General features: G+C 40.3%; 1 long non-coding RNA gene across 1 annotated transcript; it reads right to left on the bottom strand.

Annotated features, from left to right (window-relative positions):
- Positions 1–3,036: 3,036 nt before the first annotated feature.
- LOC142166498 (uncharacterized) lies at positions 3,037–4,653 on the bottom strand. The gene is made up of 2 exons (XR_012696904.1): positions 4,245–4,653; positions 3,037–3,351 (listed from the first exon to the last, which is right to left on the bottom strand). It is a non-coding gene; the product is annotated as an uncharacterized LOC142166498 (long non-coding RNA).
- Positions 4,654–4,862: the final 209 nt, after the last annotated feature.

The raw sequence follows: 4,862 nt of genomic DNA, 5'->3' as shown, positions 1-4,862 counted from the left end.
ATGTCACCAGGTGACCAAAGTAAGTTGGCTCCAAAGTTTGTAAGAAGTAGTCCACCATTTCACCTTCCCTCATTGGTGGATCGACTCTTGCTGCTTGTTCCCTCCAACGGAATCCGAATTCCCTGAAGCTCTCTCCAGGCTTTTTCTCAAGTTTTAACAGTGTGAGACGGTCCGGGATGATCTCAAGGTTATACTGGAAGTGACCCGCAAATGCTTGTGCTAGATCGTCCCAGGTATACCACCTGCTAGGATCCTGCCTCGTGTACCATTCGAGTGCGGACCCGCTTAAACTTTGACCGAAATAAGCTATCAGAAGCTCATCCTTTCCACCTGCTCCTCTCATCTTACTACAGAAACCTCGCAGATGTGTCATGGGATCACCATGCCCCTCGTATAGATCAAATTTGGGCATCTTAAAACCTGCCGGCAATTGCACATCAGGGAAAGGGCACATATCTTTGTAGGCCACACTAACTTGGCTGCCCAATCCATGCATACTCTGGAAAGATTGCTCCAGGATTTTCATTTTACGAAGCACTTCATCCTGCTTCGGATTCTTAGTCGGCCTCTCTGTTTCTGCCGGGAGTTGGAGGTGAGGGGTGTAAGTGTATGGTTCGGGTGCTTTAAAGGTTGGTTCAGGAGGATAATACTGGTTATCATGAGCCTGAAACAACGGCTCGCTGGAGGATCTTTGCAGTGTGGCTGGTGGAGGTGCCCCGAAGACGGGGACGATTGGCGGAGGAGGGTTTTGTTTGGGTGGTGGAGCTTGGGGATTATAGGAAGTTTTCCCTTGGTAGTATTGGGCAATGGGGAAGCTTGTTGATGGACCAGTGGGAGGGTGTTCCGGAGTCCGAGCCGGTAAGAGGGTAGGAGTAGGGGGAATGGTTGGTGATGTTTGTCCCTTAGCCCAAGCTAGGTGCATCCCAGCTATCTCTTGTCTCAACCTGTCTACCTCCTCCTTCATCATTTTTATCTCCGTCTTTTCCTCCTCAACACTATTTTCTGAGCCAGTCATGCTTTCTGGTATAGGCCCTTTTGATCTTGTTTGATAATGGTATAGTGCCAATACACTCTAACAAACTAAATGTTTGGAATTGGACAAACAACAAACTTGTTAGCGTTAGAGTTTTAACATATATTGCAATTGCACGTTGGGGGATGCAATGTTCTTAGGCAGTTAACCATTTCTAACATGTTTTTGCTCCTACCGCATACATCCTCCCGACTTGTTTTATTTGTGCCTTTTTCAAGTGTTTCGGAAACCCTCCATTCCCTCTTTTTTCTTTTTCTTTTTCTCTCTCTCTCTTTTTTTTTAGCGGTGGTCGAACCTTATGTAGATTGCCTACGTATCATGTCCCCGCATGAATTAGACCTTGCGTAGTTCGGACCAATAAAAGATAAACAATAATAAAACATTTTTTTTGAATTTTTAATTTTCATAATAAAACAAACTTGATTACAAAAGTTTTAAAACTGACAATACTAACAGACTTTGACAAAAGATAACAAACGGTCTCGAAAATCAAATAACCCGCATACTCTAATAAAAAAATTACAAACTCAAAACAAACACCCAGATTCCTTCCCCTATATGCCAATTTTAACCAAATGGTTGTTTTTCAGACGTGGCCCCTTCTCAATTTCACATGAATTTTAAGGTCGCGAAGGATTATTTTACGACCTTTCACAAACTTGTTCGTTCTTTTACAAAAATAGCCCTTCGACAACTGAAAGATACTCTAAGGCTATCTCGGCAAGAGTGGTTTAAGACATTACCGAAGCCGGGCCGGCTTATTTTAACTAAAAACCAAACGGTATTCACTTGACCACTGACTATTTTCTTGTTTTTCAAATAATAAAAGACCTGGTTTTGCAAATACGACCTTTCAGCACTTCGGAGACGAAGATTTTAAGGTTGTGCGGGATAACTGGTCACAACCCAAAAGAATGACCAAAGATGGTCGTTTATGCAAAGTCAGCCTTCCGGCGTGCCTTTCGAGAACATTCGGCTATTTTGACAAAACGGCGTGACCCAACTTATTTATGACTCTTTTCTTGTTTTTTTCTTCAAATTAGAATAAAAGACCCAGTATTGCAAACACGGCCTTTCAACGCCTCAGGGACGAAGATTTTAAGGCTGTGAGGGTCAAAAATCAAAACATAACCAAAGGTGGCTGTTTATGCAAAATCAGCCTTCCGGCGTCCCGTTTGGGAACATTTGGCTATATTTGACAAAACGACGTGACCCAACTTATTTATGACTCTCTTCTTGTTTTTTTTTTCAAATTAGAATAAAAGACCCGGTATTGCAAACACGGCCTTTCAGCGCCTCGGGGACGAAGATTTTTAAGGCTGTGTAGGTCAACTGGACCAAATCTAAAAAATGACCCAAAGGTGACTGTTTATGCAAAGTCAGCCTTCCGGCGTCCCTTTCGGGAACATTCGGCTATGTTTTGACAAAACAGCGTCACCCGACTTCTTTATGATGAAATTAAAATTTGACATATTTTTGGCTATTTTAGCAAAAGGAGAGGTTGGACATCACCCGACTTATTTATGACAAAATTGAAATTTTGACATGTTTTTTTTTTAGCAAAAGGAGAGGTTGGACCCGATGAGGGTTGCCTACGTATCTCACATCCGGTGAGAATCAAACCGGCGTAGTTCGCCCGATTGGATACAGGCGAGAATTAAAAAAATAACTAATTTAGAGAAACATATATATTCTTTTGCTTTTTCTTGAAAATGATGAAACATACAAAAAAAATTGAATTTTCTTTTTCCTTTTTTTTTTTATTTTTGAAAATGTAGCATGGGTGACATGATAATTCCAAGACTTCTTGGATTCCGCAATTGTCCCCCGTGTGTACTTGTCCATAAAATGGAGCATGGGGGACATATGCAATTCCAAGACTTCTTGGATTCCACAATTGCTCCCCATGTGTACTTGTCCAAAAATGTAGCATGTGAGACATAGGCAATGTCACGACCCAAACTGATGGGCCGCGACGGGCACCCAGTACCTTACTTGACTGAGTACCAACGTAATGTACCTTTATTATTACATCGTTATATACATGTGACATATGGGCCTAATAGGCTAACATAATCATTTATAAACTCAAACATAGGCCGACAGGGCCGTACAATCTTCCACGTACACGTCATATGTCTACAAGCCTCTAAGTATACATAAGTGTCACAAAGGTCGGAACAGAGTCCCGCCATACCAAACAATAGACGTCTAAATCATACTAACCAAATACGCAGCTCCGAAGCAAATGGAGCACACCAACATCTTCCGCTGAGCTGATAGCCTACTTGGAAGGCTCTCGACCTGTCTATTAGGACCTGCGGGCATGAAACGCAGTGTCCCCGGGAAAAAGGGACGACAGTACGAATAATGTACCGAGTATGTAAGGCACATAAATAAATACATAGGAGACATGGAAGACATATGGAGTACATGACTCAACCCGTACGTCTGAATAACTTTGTAAATCATAAATTACTTTCAGCGTCATGCATATGCGTATGAATGTCATGTCGTGCATAGGTATATGTTTCATAACATCATCAGCCTCTGAGGGCATCCCATCATATCATATCGGCCACTGTGGGCAAAATCATCATCGTATACCAGCTGATCAGGTGGTGGTGCGTATATAACGCCATAACCTTTCCCATATCCCATATACATATATATACATACATATATACGCGTATATAACTCCTCTTATATATTTACATGTATACGTGTATATAACGCCATTTGAGTACATACATATATATGCGTATATAATGCCGTTTGAATCATATTTCAGCCACTGTTGGCAACATCATCATCATATACCAGCTGATCAGGTGGTGATGCGTATATAACGCCGTAACCTTTTCTCATATCCCATATACATATATTTACATATATACACGTATATAACGCCATCTGGTCATGGGTCAGTGCACATGAATGCAGTGCATAAAAAGTACGTCAATAAAATTATTCGGAATGTCATAAGACCATTTTGCCTCTAAGTAATATCATAAAGTAAACTCTTTTCAACTTTCATAATTTTCTGAGACCCATGAACAGATGATAAAATATTATGACACATGGGAAATAAAGAACATAGATATTTCTATTACTTCTATGAGTAGAGTCACTTATGGAATTTGTGCATTTGCACGTTTCGTTCATATCGTATGGATCATGCCAAAAGAAAGAAGGGATAGACTTAACATACCTGAGTCGGTTCTCTTAACAAACCCTCCAAAGACTACTTAAAGAAACTGGACTCATACTTCATAATAACAACCAAGAATACTCCAATAACTAATATAGATTTTGTATCAAGCCTGACGACGTCCTGTTTTGCGAGCTTCTGAAGCATAAAGTCGTCGCACTGATTGATGTCTAGCATGTAAGGATCTATCAACGTAATTGGGAGCTAGTACGGTGATGCATGTTTCAAAGTTTGTTAAGAGTAATAGTATTTAGAGACACCCACATAATCATTCAACCTCTATCTTGTTTTTCTCCATCAGTAGAAAAATGGATCATTTTAGTATACTTAACTACACAGAAGCAAGATAAGCATCTGGAAATGTAGTCCAATTACTACGTCTTTTTTTGTTTTTACATGGAGCAGATCATGTTCCTATACATATGCTTATAATTGTGTTGGTAAAATCCATCCAAAGATATGAATAAGTGGAAAGTAGGGTCCACCTCTCTTGCCACCATATTGAAAGATTGTTACATTTGGCATGGATGTTACATGTTGGTCACACGTAATTGTTTTGGAAAGGGGGGCCTGCCACGTTAAAGATTTATTAATCTTATCAAATAATGAGTTAATTAG

Source organism: Nicotiana tabacum, chromosome 11 (assembly GCF_000715075.1).
Source record: "Nicotiana tabacum cultivar K326 chromosome 11, ASM71507v2, whole genome shotgun sequence".
Taxonomy (NCBI): domain Eukaryota; kingdom Viridiplantae; phylum Streptophyta; class Magnoliopsida; order Solanales; family Solanaceae; genus Nicotiana; species Nicotiana tabacum.
This window is presented reverse-complemented; position numbering and strand designations above follow the sequence as displayed.